At 47.1% G+C, this 15,442-nt stretch overlaps 1 long non-coding RNA gene across 5 annotated transcripts in view; it reads right to left on the minus strand.

Moving 5' to 3' along the window:
* The window catches only part of LOC137532304 (uncharacterized), a 312,890-nt gene that overhangs the window by 41,413 nt on the left and 256,035 nt on the right, over positions 1–15,442 (minus strand). For all 5 annotated transcript variants that reach the window (XR_011023901.1, XR_011023903.1, XR_011023904.1 and 2 more), the window contains one exon: positions 8,718–8,861. This is a non-coding gene — a long non-coding RNA (uncharacterized lncRNA). The remainder of the gene's footprint in view (positions 1–8,717; positions 8,862–15,442) is intronic.

Below are 15,442 nucleotides of genomic sequence, written 5' to 3' on the forward strand. Positions count from 1 at the left end.
CTTGCTCTTAAAGTGCACCTGAGATGGGACCACATAAGAAATGTATACATAACTGGGGCTTTCTCCAGCCCCCTCCGGCCTAATCACTCCCTCGTCATCCTCAGGCACCTCCTCGTACACCTGCAACTGGCCCTGGAAAATCCTCTAGTCGGGGCCAGTTGGTGCAGGCACAGTCCAGCCAGGTGCGCTCTCCCATCTCCAGGAGCGTTCTGCTCCTGCGCAATAGTACTGTGCAGACGCAGAATGCTCCTGGCGAGGTGAAAATGTGCAGTTGGCCCTGAACTGGAGGATTTTCCGGGGCCAATTGCCGATGAATGAAGAGTTGGAGGAGGATGGCGAGGGAGTGATCAGCCTGGAGGGGGCTGGAGGAAGCCCCAGGTATGTATAAATTGTTGTTTTATCCCCATCTCAGGTTCCCTTTAAGAATGGACCTCTTTAACAGTACTCTATTATCCCACTAATTGTGGTATTTGGTGCCTCCTCAGAGCTCTGGACTACAAGCTCCCTTGTAGTTGAGCTCTTGGCTATAATATCTTTGCTTTTTATGACTTTTGGAGAAAGGTTTGGTACTCGTGGATTCTTCTGCACCAATTACCCCACAAATGTAATGTGAATGTTAGCTACTAAATCAGCACAGATGGAGGAGAAATGCCTCTCACTGACAGAGTCTGGGCAGTTAACACACAAGCAGTTTAGACATCTCTGTGTGGCAGGCTGGGGATAAGCAGTGGCCCCATCCTGATGTCACCTCTGTGCAGTGACAGCTCATCATACTGGATGCGGTACAACAAACAGCAGAGTTCAGCTGATATCAGCACCCTCATTCTAGAGGCGCTTTCACACCGTCAGGAAAAAAACACACTTTTACCTCCTCCTCTCTGCTCATCACTAAAAGGAGCCTGTCGCTCGGTGGGGCTGCCATTTTGTAGATAAGAACAGCATTTTAATCAGTCACTAGATCAGAGGAAGGTATGTACAGACATGCAATAACTGTTGGCTGAAACCGCCAATGATGAACGTTTCAGCCGATAGTTGTTATCAGGGCCGGCCCTAGACTTTTTGCCGCCTGAGGCAAATTTAGCAGAGAGCTGCTGCTGCCGCCCCCCCCCCCCGGTCCGTGGGTGCGGGGGGGCCGGCCGCCGAGCCGGAGGGGTAGCGGGCAGGTCGGGGGTATTGGGCCTAGCGGTGGGGAGGGGGGTCGGACCCCCCCCCTCCCTCGCCTGGGTCCCCCGATCAGCGCTCCCCTCCAGCCTGTAATCAGGAAACCGCTGCCAGATCGTAAGAGGCACAGGCGGGGAGGACTCACCTTTTCCGCGTTCCAGCGAGCGCTCCACTGACGTCACTTCCTGCAATGCCGTCCACTTACAATACAGTGGGCGGCGATGCAGGAAGTGACGTCAGTGGAGCGCTCGCTGGAACGCGGAAAAGGTGAGTCCTCCCCGCCTGTGCCTCTTACGATCTGGCAGCGGCTTCCTGATTACAGGCTGGAGGGGAGCGCAGATCGGGGGACCCAGGCGAGGGAGGGGGGGGGTCCGACCCCCCTTCCCACCGCTAGGCCCAATACCCCCGACCTGCCCGCTACCCCTCCGGCTCGGCGGCCGGCCCCCCTCGGGCGGGTGCCGCCCTTAGAAGTTTGCCGCCTGAGGCAAATGTTTCACCCCGCCTCATGAGCGGGCCGGCCCTGGTTGTTATGTGTGTACAGCAGCCGTCAATCAATCTTCCCCGAGCTGGGCATTGTTAATAACGCCCGAGCATGACCGATCACAATGCTATTTTCAAACCCCTCCCGACTGATTGAAGCGGATCTGTCATCCGCCTATTGTTGTCCCTCCGCCCCCCTCCACATCAACAGAATACATCGCTGGCCTCTAGGCTAGAGAAGTGTCTGTACAGCATCATTCCCCGATCCCTGATGGGGGACAATCCTCCCATGTGTGTACTTAGCTTTAGGCAGTGTTCACTTATCCATGTGGATGCTGCATTTTACTGTTTTGTCCTTTAATTTTTTTTACCCTGCGATTTTGTTTTTCAACGTGTTTTTCCATTCATACCAATGATTTTACTTTGGGTGAGACTGTATCTAATTAACTGCCAAATTTCATGCAATTTTTGTGTAACAAATGTGATTTTTCTGGGTTTCCATCGAATTACATGACACGCGAATCGCACATCACACAGACAAAAAAAGGCAACACAGAAGCGCGATTTTAAAACGGCGAAAGGTGAAATAAAAAGGGCGTGTATATCACATTATTGCCATGTTAAGCATGTGTGCGTATGAGAGCACACACATACTTTATATTGGACACAATTCTTAAACTGTACCTAAGATGAGCAAAGCAAAAGGATTTATACTTACCCGGGCTTCCTCCAGCCCCCTGTAGTCCATTCACTCCCTCGTCATCCTCCCAGTCCCCTCCGTTGTGCCGCTGTCAGCCCTATATAGTCAGCTGACTACTGCGCATGAGTGGTGCTGTCTACATGCACCACCCATTTCAATATGTATTATGTACCCCATGTTTTTTACTTACTTTGTAAAGCGCCACGGAATATGTTGGCGCTTTATAAATCAATAATAATAATAATAAGACTGTAACGCTCCCGACTAAGGAAGCACGTTTGGGTGGTGTGAGTGGCTGGCCATGTATGCGCAGCGACCCGCCGCAACCCAGCTGGTCCGCACTCTTTACAGGAGCACAGCGGATCAACCTCGAAGGATGTCGAGGGAGCTGATGGACTTCAGGGGTATACGTGTGTGTGAGCCGCCGGTGAGCTGGGCGCAGTGTGAGCTGAATGACGGCTTGCCCTGCTGTCACTCCGATCCCCAGCGGCGTTAAATACTATTCCCCCTCCGAGTCGTAGCAACTCAGAGGCAGGAGTAATTTTGAGTTTGGCGATTGCCGGAGCCCTGAATTACCCTTACGCGCCCTGCACAGTATAACATTACCGCTATGGTGGTGCCTAGTTTCGCTGCTGAGCGCCATGCGCTGAAACCATCTGCTTTCGCTACAAGGAGCTGGCCGCTTTTGCTTTCTTTTGTTTACTTTAATTATAATAGCCTTAAAACTGTTCCGCCTCCTACCCATGCCTGGAGGTTCCCCGCAAGTAGCGTAGGATTCTGGGTGCAGGTCGGCCAAGGACGGTTCAGTTCCTACACAGAGTAAAATTAGCTGTACTCAGATTTATCTCCCACTGTTACACTGTGTTCCGTGTATAAGATTAGGATCTTCCTGCAGGAAGTTGAAGGCGCCAGGCCTGAATCTGAAGCACGTGCCTCATAAACAAGTTATTTCCTTGTGTCGCCGCCGCTATTTCACCCTTTGTAAACTTTCCCTGCCCTGGTACAGCCCCCCGCGATGCCGCTGTGTCAGATGTGCCGTTTGCTGGATCAATGATATAACAGGGATTAGAGCATGAATCGGGAATAAGGCCCTGTAATCCCTCCCCTACAATACTCCCCTTTGTGTGTTTTTAGCAGGGATGGTTCTGCCATGAGCTGCAGGCAGATTAGCAGGCCTACCCTAATTACCCCAGCCTCTGGAAGCCTGCGATGTTTAACCCCTGTTGGCTGCAGCTTCTCATCTGTCTTGTATGTGGGTCACCAGCTACCGAATCCAGTTACAAGGTGGCCTAGTAACATATGCAGTGTTATTTATATATATGTTCAAATGCTTTCGGCTTCGCTGCGCATCATTCTATGTCGATGCTAAATTTGGCCTGTAGATAGAGTTGGATTCCAGACACACACATAGCTAAATACACAGATGGAATACAGTTTAAAGGAAATATCTAACTTGCTAGACGAGTGGTAATTCTGTCCATCGAGTCCTGTGAACCATTTAACACTGTCACAGGTAGCCTATCCCATTCTGTGACTGCATCTTCCTTCCTTCTGCAGCTGAGTAACACAGCAGGGACATAGCCCCTCCCCCAGCCTGCTGATAGGACAATGTGGACTAGTAGCATACAAATGAGTTTCATTTCTCCTTAAGGACAAAAGAGGTTCACTTTAAGCACAAAAGGAAGCCCGACAGGAACAGCTTATCTTAACACAGATGTGTCAAACTCAAAGTGGGCCAAAATTTAACTCCAGGTTGTCCAAGTTGCGGGCCATCCTCAGCGTCTAGTGGCCTACTCCCTCCCTTATTAAGTACCCCTGGTTTCTTGTGGTCCTCCCTCCCCTATACAGTTCCCTGGTGTCTAGTGGCCTCCTCCATCCCCTATACAGTTGCCTGGTTTCCAATAACCCCCTCCCTCCCCTATACAGTTTCTAGTGGTTCTTCATATGGCTGGCCTCCTGTGTTGCTGGCCTCCTCCTCAGCAACCTGTTAGAAATCTATCACCATCTCCAAATGTTGCGTTCCTGTGGAAATTCAGTACAGAAGCCCTTTCTTTACGGCACTGATGCGGTTTTGGCACCCAAAATGCCTCGCGAAGATCATTTTGAGATACAATTTGAAATGCTTGGCTAGTTTAAGATCTTCTTGGCCTTCAGATGCGCTGGAAATGTGTTTGTTCCTGAAAACTATAAAACACTGGCAGCCATGGCAACTTAATCAGAAGAAGCAGTTGCCACCTCAGGGTTCAACAAACCCCAGAAACAAGACTATCTTTGGGTGTTGCTGCAACTGATCAAACTGACTGCCACTAATCAGTTCCATGGCAGCCCTTGTTATACACGACCAACCTATGAACACACATGCACCCCGACGCACAAACACGGCGTGTCAGGTGCTCTCTGTCTACCTTGGCAATGTTTTATTTTACACTGGCAACCTCAGCAGAAACTCCCCAGAGTCTTTCAGATCGATTTTCTTTGGTAAACACTTGTATCTTGAACTAGTTTGTCTTTGTGAGTGATAAGTGCTGAACAGAAGAGATAAGCAAACACTTATTTTGAACCTTTCCCTGCAGACTCCTGAGAACCCGATGAACTCGCACTGCTTCTCAGAAGACACTGTGATAGGCCTGATGGCTTGAGGGAGGTATGTGAGACCATGTGGCTGCCTCACAGACTGTCAAGAAGACAAGACACCCCTCGATAGCGTGTCCAATGCTCTGTGCAAAATGTATAGGAATGCAGCTACAACTCATAACAGCACCAGCAGAAAACAGTAGCCTCAGTGTGGCCACAAACCCCCCTTCCTGATGCCTAACCCTAAGACCTCCCTTCCTGACACCTAACCCTAAAACCCCACTTCCTAACCTTATAATATTCAAAACAATACATTTTAAAACGATAACTTTCAAAAGTGAATGAATTACAAATACAAAACATTCAAAATGCCCAAAACTATAACGTTATAATTTTCAAAACGATCATTTTTAAAAACTATAATGTTGTAATTTTCAAAAGGATAATTATCGCGCGCCCAAATATTTGCTTTGGGCGGCTAATATCCAATATTTGCATTAGCACCTATGGGGCGCCCAAATTGTCCATTAGCCACAGGAGCCAAAATTTCCTGCTTCCCTGTGGCCAATTTAATGGGAACTTGAAGAGAGTGGGATATGGAAAATGCCATATTTACTTTCTTTTAAACAATACCAGTTGCCTGACTGCCCTGCTGATCTCTTTGGCTGCAGTAATGTTTCAATTACACACCTGAACAAGCATACAGCTAATCCAGACAGACTCTAGTCAGAGCCCCTGATCTGCTGCATGTTTGTTCAGGGTCTATGGTAAAAAAAGTATTAGAGGCAGAGAATCAGCAGGACAGCCAGGCAACTGGTATTGCTTAAAAGGAAATAAATATGTCAGCCTCCGTAAGCACTCCTTTAATGGTGCATTGATATGAGATGCCCACTTAAATTTAGTTTAAGTGATACTATGGTGAGAAATCACTCGGCAGTAAGCACCAGGAAAGCAGTTATAAATGATGTGTTCCGCTGCTTGCTAATGATGAGCCTGTCTGACCCCAAAGCAGACCACCACACGATGGGAGGAGCCTGTGTCTTTATGCAGTTTGTGAATAGATCTGACACACAAGGGTGTGGCCTAATGACATCATCCCATTCTTTCTGCACAGCCAAACGACCTGTAACGAATATGCACGTATGTAGAGCAATGCCTAGCTACCGGGCAATATGGGTGTCTTCTTTCAGATCCTGTGTCATACTGGCAATGTGAACAGTCACAGTGGATCCGATGTATTTCGCTGTATCTGTTTCGGTGTCCGTTGGTGCTTGTTGAAGCAAGCGTTACAGTGCTGGACACTATTGTGTCCCCAATGTTGGCTGAGGACACAGAAGAGGACAACGCTTGATCTAGAAGTGGAGTTCAAATTAAAGTGCACCTGTAGTGAAAGATAAGTGCTCCAAATGGGTATTTACTCCAGGGCTGGGAACCCCTGTTGACAAGGGCTTGTGGACAGAGCTTTAGCTGCACTGCGCAGGCGCAGATGGCTTGCCTATATGAAGTAGCACAGAGCTGAACAGCTTATTTCTCTTGTTCAGTAAGCCGGCAGCACCTATTCAGTAAGGAGTCCTTTGGCAAGACTCCCTAACACTGTTACTGCCTATAAAGCGCGCTCTAATGGCTGCAGCACTCAAGCGTTTTGAGTCCGCCATGAGAAAAGCACAATATAAATGTTGTCTTGTCTTCCCTTCCTACACCTGCTGCACCTACAGTCCCCACTGCTGCTGCTTGTTATGCCAGATCGCTTTCCTTGGCCAGACTCCTCCCCCTGAGTCATGCTACATTTACATCCCTCACATTCCCAGTCCAAATAGCATTTTCCTTGTCTATGCTCAGCGCACCCTGATCACTTTTAGGATTATTTTGCACTCCCTTCCCTTTTGTCTTCTTTTCCATTAACAATGCTACAGAAGATGTTGGTGGTATATAAAAATAATAATGACACAATACAAGAATATTGTTGTTGTTGTGATGCTCACTCTGCCCACTAGAGGGAGTGTTCTGACCTGTGTCAGTGCAGCCAGCAGCACATAGTGCATATGGAATGTAAAGCAACGAGGGAAGGGTTAATCAGCGGGTTCGCTTGTGTTGTTGTTGCTGAGGAATGAGTGGATTATTAGAAGACATTACTCCAGTTAATTATTTCTCCTGGCTGAGCCACAGAGGTGTCTTTAGCTATGAGCAGCAAAAAGTCCCTTTAAAGCAAAATAACTCAATTTTGTTACAAGATCCAGAAACATAGTTTTTAATTTATAATTTAAGTATGTAATTTAAAAGAGCAGAAGTTGTTTTATGTGATACTTTTAGGCTGCTTGCACACCAAGACGTTACAGGCGCACGTTAGTGCGCCTGTAACGCTCCCCCAACGCACAGCAATGTAACACAAGTGGGCTGTTCACACAGCCCACGTTGCGTTACATGTAACGCTGCACGTCCTGTGCAAAGTGCAGCATGCTACGGCGTTGGAGCGGCTATAGCCGCGTTAGACTGTTTGCACATGCGCAGTGGGGGGCGGAGGAGGCGGGGAGAGCCAGCTACAGTAGCCGCGCACATGGCTACTTAATATTCACTGCACTGGCGGGCGCTGATTGGCCGGCGGGACCACGTGATGCGGAGTGTCTCGCTCCGCATCACGTGGTCCCGCTGGCCAATCAGCGCCACTCTGGGAGATATTATGGGCATCGAGCAGCCTAACGCGGCTCACTCTACCGTCGGCTTTTGCAGCACCATACGTTGTGTTAGGTGCACGTTATGCGACCTTAACGTGCCACCTAACACAACGTCTTGGTGTGCAAGAAGCCTTAAAGGAAACCTGAGAAGAAAATAAACTGATGAGATAAGCAATGGAATCCCATAGATTTATTTTCTTTTCAAAAGCTAAAAAAAGTAGGTTTAGGCCTGGTTCATGCTGGCGTTAAAAAATGGGTCCGTTCACGGATCGGAAGGGATCCTAACGGATGCGAATGGATCCAATGTTAGCCTATGGATTTGTTTACATTGGTCCATTCGAACTCATCCATTCCACACAATCCGCCGAATGGACCGCAAGTTTCCTGCTGCAGCAATTTTTCTGGATCGCTGAGCCCAGCAGAACTGAAACGGGCAATGAGAGAACGGAACGTTTCTTCACACTAGTGAAGAAACAAACCGTTCTAGACAGAAAAATCCACTTGGGGGGGATGTAGTGAAACGGAACGGAAGCAGCGGAACGGAGACGGAGTGGCAACGGAGTTAAAACGCATCCAATCGATTGGATCCATTTGCCACTTAATTGCAAGTGTGAACCGGGCCTTAAAGGGGTTCTGTGGTTCTTTTTAAAAACAAAAACTGACACTTACCTAGGGCTTCTATCGGACCCCTGCAGCTGTCCTGTCCCACGCCGTCCTCTACAATCCTCCATTCCCCAGCGCCGGTTACAGTCCAATTATTCGTCGAACTAGACGAATGCAGCTGCACCTCGCTCCCGCTCGCGTCTCCCGAGCCTCCTGCATCAGTAAGCTCCTGGAGATGTGAGCGGGAGCTAGGATGCGTGTAGCCGCGCAGGCGCAGTTGCATTTGTCTAGTTGCACAAAAATTAAGTGAAAAATTATGCACAAATATTTACTATTACATACGAAATTTATTATGATTTTCCTGAAATGTACGATTGTGATGCGTAAATGCGAATTTCGATGCAAAATTTCAGCCCACCACTGGTGTTAACCCCCCTGCTGCTAGAAAAAGAAAGTTCACATTATGATTTTCCATCGTAATTAAGGATTTCACCTCAAAATTACTACCATATGAAGTTCAAACTCACCACTGAATTCTGCATAGAGCTGTTCTCTGATTGGATGGGAGCGACAGCGGTGACCAGGGATTGCTCAGCATTTGTATTGTCCGTGCCTAGCGATCACTCTGGGAAAAGGCTCGCTGCTTGGGGAATGCACTTCAGTGACTGACCCTGTAAATTCAAAATAATGTATAACTGAGCTGTTTCTTTCCCATAGTTAAGTTCCAGTTAAGCAAGATAAATTACCAGTACAGGCATTTTTGCCATTCTCTAGGAGATACTTTGGCCATTGGCCATAAACAATTAGGGCTCCTTAATGTTATATTAAAGACCAGCTCTGGGCAGAGACCTCCATCGACCATCTTATAGATAAGTAGACAGGATGCTGGAACATTACTTTTGAGTCAAATGAGACTTTTGCATCTAAAAATGCTATTATCTAAAATCTGGTCAGGTAACCTAACCTGATGCACCCCAGCTTGGTTCATTACAAATCTGTACTTTTCCCATACATATATTTGAAAAACCTAACTGGCTGGCTCCTGAAGATCCTTTCAGGCAGAAGATTTAAACATACCTCCCAACTATTTGAGATGAGAAAGAGGGACACTTAACCACTTGAGGACCCACCCTTTACCCCCCCTTAAGGACCAGCGCTGTTTGATGGGATCTGTGCTGGGTGGGCTCTGCAGCCCCCAGCACAGATCAGGGTGCAGGCAGAGAGATCAGATTGCCCCCCTTTTTTCCCCCCTATGGGGATGATGTGCAGGGGGGGTCTGATCACTCCTGCTGGTGGCATGTTGCGCGGGGGGGGGGCACCTCAAAGCCCCCCTCCGCGGCGACAATCCCTCCCCCTCCCTCTCCTACCTGTCCCCCCAGTGATCCGGGCTGCACAGGACGCTATCCGTCCTGTGCAGCCAGTGACAGGACGTCCTCTGTCACATGGCGGCGATCCCCGGCCGCTGATTGGCCGGGGATCGCCGATCTGCCTTACGGCGCTGCTGCGCAGCAGCGCCGTACAATGTAAACAAAGCGGATTATTTCCGCTTGTGTTTACATTTAGCCTGCGAGCCGCCATCGGCGGCCCGCAGGCTATTCACGGAGCCCCCCACCGTGAATTGACAGGAAGCAGTAGCTCGCGCGAGCGGCTGCTTCCTGATTAATCAGCCTGCAGCTGGCGACGCAGTACTGCGTCGCTGGTCCTGCAGCTGCCACTTTGCCGACGCACGGTATAAGCGTGCGGTCGGCAAGTGGTTAAGCCACGCCCCTGCCACACCCCTGATCACGTCCCCATCACACCCCTAGTCATGCATACAATAAAGCTTTCATAAGAAAAATATGTTGTTTTATAATTCAAACCACACTCCTTTCTATCCTGGTTCATTTTTCCTTCATATTAAAATCCAAGATGAAAAACTAACTATAACAAGTAACTTGTCTATATATCTTATCTAAAGTTTAGATCAACATAATATGATTATTGCTTCCTGCGATACGACAGCGGCCATGTTCTGTTTGTAAACATTACACACAGGAAAGCTGATCTGCATCTCCAGGCCTCAGCCTGTGAAAACCTAATTCCCTCGCCTCCCTCCTCACCTCTGCCTCTAAAATCTCTGGCTAGTAACACCCCCCCCCCCCCTCCTGCCCAGACTGAGCTCCCATGAGCCCTTGCTACTGTCTGAAAATGCCAAGGCTCTCTGAAAAGCTGTGGGCGAGGCTTGTTTAGTTATAGGAAATTAGAGTATTAAAACAAAAAAAGTATTTGGCTTGAGGAATGCCCTATAAACTATATGAAAGGAAGGAACACAATTATGCAATGAGTAAAAGTTTATCTCGGATCCACTTCAACATTTTAAAATTAGTAATATATCAATTTAAAGAATGGGAATAAAGTCAATCAAACACATTTTTAGTAGAGAAAGCTAAATATTTACAGACAAAGAGGGACAAAGTCCTAAAAGGGGACAAATAAGGAGGAAAGAGGGGCACCCAAAGAGGGACTGTCCCTCCAAAAGAGGGACAGTTGGGAGCTATGGATTTACAATTGCTTTCACAGTACAGAACAGATCACCGGACCCCACCCACTTTTTCCTGGGCCAGAGAGAGACTAATGTTATGTGACCAGAACTGCAGCAATATTACCCCTTGCTTGGTATGTATAAAGTATTTAACCTTCCCAACACCCTTCCAGTGTGTTTCTAAAAACCATGTGTACTTCTCATCACCCTGAACTGCCTGTAAAAAGAGCTCACTGATCATTTATTTCAAACGGGAGGTTGTAGGGAGGGCTAAGTGCATGACACTAAGTAGAGACAACAAGATGAAACTCTGCTCTGCTGAAGTGCTGGCTACAAAGAGTTAAACTCTCAGTGTACCGGCTGCTGCAGTCAGGGCCAGTTCAAGTAACTATTGGGTCCTAGGGCAAAACTAGCCTAGGGGCCCCCCCCAACAGACACCCCGACCAAAAAGCATCATTAGAGGCCCTTTGCTGCAGCCAAATTTCGCTCCTGGGCCCCTGAACTGGCTGCTGACCCTCCCCCAATCACCTCCCAACTTAACAAACTCTGCAGAGTTCCTGGGGAGCAACAGCTACGATGGGGAGGGACACCTTGGGGGCCCCTACAGGCTTTGGGGCCCTGGGGCAATTGCCTATTTTTTCCTATGGTAGCTCCGGCCCTGGCTGGAGTTCCAGTTCCTCTCTGAGTACGTCTACGTCATGTAGGTGATAATGCAATATGGGGAGGAGTTTGGTTACCTGTCCGTCCAATAAAATTGCACTGTCACCAAAACAGTAAATGAAGCAAAGAGCCATTTACATATATTTATTGCAAAAAAAAAAGTACAGATGTGCAATGCACAGAATTTTCTGCTTTGCTGTTTAATGCATAGTTCCTATTATATGCAATAAACATAGGAGGCTTCACTAGGTTTAGAGGTGCTTTTGTGAAGGTAAATCCAATACCACAGAATGACACAGTGACCCCCATCTGCAGATTTCACCGGGAAGCTGATTAATCGCAGCACAGCGCCATTCTTCGCCCAGCAACTTCTGCTGTGAAATTTTGGAAGGTAAATTGCTTTGTGAATTGGTCAGCTCTCACCATGGCAACATGTTCCCAAATAGAGAACCAGAACAAGCCCTGACACCCTTCCCTGCTGATTGTGTCACCTCCTCAGAGACCTTCTTCTGATAAGTGAATATGCTTCTCTGCATAGCATTGAAAAACATGAGATGATTCCTCTGCAAGAGTGTAAAGATGCAAAGAGGACTCATTCTAGAACAGAAACCACCGTAGGAGAATGGACACCAGCAGTCTCCAATTCATAAGCAGATCCTCGATGGGCTGGGTGGGCTGCCAGACGCTTCTCCATCCTTCAAGTGCTTTTTCCCAATCTGCAGGAAGTTTGCCGTATGCAGTGATACCCCCATTTGTCAGAGATGGGTGGTATATCTGGATGCTGTTACATGTGCCCTCTGATGTCCAAGTAACCACATTACAACCCACGCTGTATCAGGGGCATAACTTCAGATCATGAGGACACCTGGCAAAACTTTGATCCTCATCAGTTAAATCCCCTTCCCATTCCTTCCATGGTGACCCTAAAAGACAAGTTTTATATAAGAAGTCTGGTCACCATGACCCCACCATAACAGTGAGGCCACCATGTCTTTCCCACCAATAACGTGTGCCTATGTAAATTTTTCTGGTGGGCTTGTTGTTACACCCCTGCCTATTTGCCTACTTGTTGTACTGACAGCCAGGTAGATTCACACAAGCATAAAAAAACCCAAAAACCATTAAAGCGGATCCGAGATGAAAAACGAACTATAACAAGTAACTTGTCTATATATCTTCTCTAAAGTTTAGATGGTGTACACAGCAAATCTAGCTACAGACAGCTGTAATAGAATATGATTATTTATTCCTGTGATACAATGACAGCAGCCATGTTGTTTGTAAACATTACACAGAGGCAGGCTTATCTGCATCTTGAGCCATCAGCCTAATCCCCTCTCCTCCTCCGCTCTGCCTTTGAAATCAATAGCTAGTAACACCTCCCCCTCCTCCTGCCCAAACTGAGCTCCCATGAGCCCTTGCTACTGCCAAGGCTCTCTGAAACCCTGTGGGCGTGGCTTTTTTAGTTTATAGGGAATTAGAGTGTTAAAACAAAAACAAAAAAGTATTTGGCTTGAGGAATGCCCTATAAACAATAGGAAAGGAACACAAATATGCAATGTGTAAAAGTTCACCTCGGATCCACTTTAAATGCTAAATAAAACTAAATTGTCCTAGGTGTTGTTGATGTTCAGACACTATATAGTCATGTGCAATGCTTTGCAACCCCATGGACCACATCATCCTACGCCCTACTATCCTCTACTGCCTCTCAAAGCTTGTCCAAGCTCATGTTTGTTCCTTCCATGATACTATCTAGCCATCTCATTTTCTGCTGTCCCCTCCTCATTCTCGATCTTTCCCAGCATCAGGGTTTTCTCCAATGAGTCCCGCCTTCTCATTGTGTGTCCAAAGTATTTCAGCTTCATCTTCAGAATTGCTCCATCCAATGAACAGTTAGAGTTAATTTCTTTAAGAAGTGACTAATTGGATCTTCTTGCAGTCCACGGGATTCTCAAAAGTCTTCTCCAGTGCCACAGGTCTGAGGTCTTGAGAAAGCGCCTATTGTTGCTTGAAATGTCACCCATCAGCCTCTGTACTTCCTTGCATGCCTGTCTCCACTGTGATCTTCTGTGAGCTTATATGATTTGGATTTGTTTTAAATGGAAAGTGATAAATGGAAGTCATTATCTAAGAGTGCAAGTGGTACCAAAGAAGATGGTACCACTTGCGCGCTCATAGAAATAAAACTATCATTTATTCTTGACTCATGTACAGTAAAACAAACAGTAAAGCTTGTAAAATTTCAGATAACATTCAGTGAGATGAGCCTGGTGTTCGTTTGGTGCTAGAAGGCATCCAAGAAGGGGAAAGTATCTTGTTGGAAGGAATTATGGGGAGGAGGGTTGGTCACAACTGTGACAAAAGACCTTCAAGGTGGTTTCCAAATGTTTTGCTAACAACGGTGCAGCTTCTAAACGGTGCTCGGGGGCGGCTCCCACGGAAGTCTACTACGTTGCTTAGTCTAAGGAATGGCCAAGGGATGCTACATGCAGAATCCATGTCAAATAAAATGCTGTCATGAAAATGAATTGTATTATTTTTATCTATCATTCTCCCAGTACAAAGTACAAAGGGGGTTGTACCTGGAATTGGTTTTGGCACATACACGGTGATGATGGAACAAAATAACATACAGAACGGTACAGTAGAATACTCACAGAGTAGGCCTAAACTATAGTATTTCAGTAGAAATATAACACAAAGGAGGTAAAGTAGGACTAGAGGGGTAGTTTGAAGTGCTGAATGAGTGTTGTGCCATCTGCAGCACTCAACTACACAGCGAGTCAGTGCTACACAGTCTGTCCATGAGGAAGTAAGGGGCAGAGAGAAGACAGAGGGACATAGCAGAGACAGAGGGGACATCAGAGTTCATTGGTTGTGCATGGGGGAGTCATGTGCTGTGGGGTGCAGTCGTGCAGATGGACTGGTCCAAAGAGCCAGCATGAGGGGCCGGCGTAATGGAGTGGGGAACCAACCGCTGTGGGGTCCAGGAGGGTGGCTGCTGGCCTGCGCAGGTACGTCGGGGCTGCCGGCCGGTGTGGTTGAGTGGGGGCCGTATAGGCTGAGCTAATTCGGTGGAAGAACGGAGATGGAGATCCCTCTGTCCCTCTTTCTTCTTTATTTGTCCCTCTTTCAGGATGCACAGATCTATATAAATATATGTATTTTTTCTTCTGAAAAATGTATTTAATATACACTATTTCTATAATTTAAATTGAAATATATATTGAAATAAGTGAAGGAGAACCAATGATGATAGGGGCCAGTATGGTCTGAATTTTAAAACGTTGTCTTTTGCTTCTGAATTCTTTCTAGTATCAGTGACTAGGGGTGTATCGGGGGTGTGATTAGGGTTGTGGAAGGGTGTGTTTCAACATGTCCCACTTTCTTATCTTAAAAAGTTGGGAGGTATGGATCTGGCCCATGTTATGGAGCTACGGGGTCTGAAGCTCAGCTTGCTGTGGGTAACCGGGAAGGGGGATCAGGAGGAATCCATCATCGAGAGGGGGGTATGAAAATTGAGGAGAGAGGGGTAGAGAGGGGGGGGGGGGGGAAAGAGCCTTATGTGCTGAGGCTTCCATCATATATATAAAGTTATACATGCACTGCCTGTTTGTATACTGCATACTTCCCCACCTCTTATTCCCCCCTCCCTCCATTCCTTTAGACTGTAAGCACACATAGGGTTGCCAGGTCGGCTGATGGAGAAAACCGGACAGGGGGTGGAGTTAGGGGCGGAGTCAGAAGCGCACTTTTTTTGTAGAGTGGGGCTAAGCAATGGGCTTTTTAAAAAATGTTTTTACAGTATTTATATCGCACTGACATCTTCTGCAGCACATTACAGAGTACATAGCCATGTCACTAACTGTCCTCACCAGTACATGCACATAAGAGACCACTTTTCACCAGTAAATGCACATAATAAGAGACCGCTTTTCACCAGTAAATGCACATAATAAGAGACAGAGCAGAAAACTATTACAAAACTGGAAAACTATGCAAATAATGCAATGCATTTATGGCGTTTTTGCACAGTGAAGTGGTCGATTTCTTGCGGGAAGTTTTTTA

This window comes from Hyperolius riggenbachi, chromosome 9 (genome assembly GCF_040937935.1).
Source record: "Hyperolius riggenbachi isolate aHypRig1 chromosome 9, aHypRig1.pri, whole genome shotgun sequence".
Taxonomy (NCBI): domain Eukaryota; kingdom Metazoa; phylum Chordata; class Amphibia; order Anura; family Hyperoliidae; genus Hyperolius; species Hyperolius riggenbachi.